We start from the raw sequence: 456 nt of genomic DNA on the forward strand, positions 1-456 counted from the left end.
GCCCCCATCAGAACTTCTCCCTTTACAGCTCCCCGAGACTTAGACCTGCTCCGTCGTCCCTCGCAAGGGGTTGACGCCCCTGTGCACTTGCCTCTCCGCCTTCTGCAAACACCTCGTGCCTCTGTCCCCACTTTTTTCTCTCTCGGCCTCCCTCCACCCTATCCTCACCCTTCTCCGCCCTGCGTCCTCCCTGGAGACTGCCTCACCCTCATCCACCCTGTCGTGGCTCTCCCCTCCCCGCCCCACCCTTGCCCTCCTCCCTCTCTAACCTTTCCAAGCCCTTCCCTTCCTGTAGCCAACCTCACCTTCCCCGCCCCTAACCCCTCCCTAACCCCATTATCACGTTTGTTCGTTTTTTTTTCCAACGCTTACCTTCATTCTTATTCATCCCGGATCTTGTTCATCCCCACTTGTGTTTTCTCTCTCCCGTTCCTTCCTCACCTTCTCACCTATCTT

The sequence above is a fragment of the Penaeus monodon genome, chromosome 22 (genome assembly GCF_015228065.2).
Source record: "Penaeus monodon isolate SGIC_2016 chromosome 22, NSTDA_Pmon_1, whole genome shotgun sequence".
NCBI lineage: Eukaryota > Metazoa > Arthropoda > Malacostraca > Decapoda > Penaeidae > Penaeus > Penaeus monodon.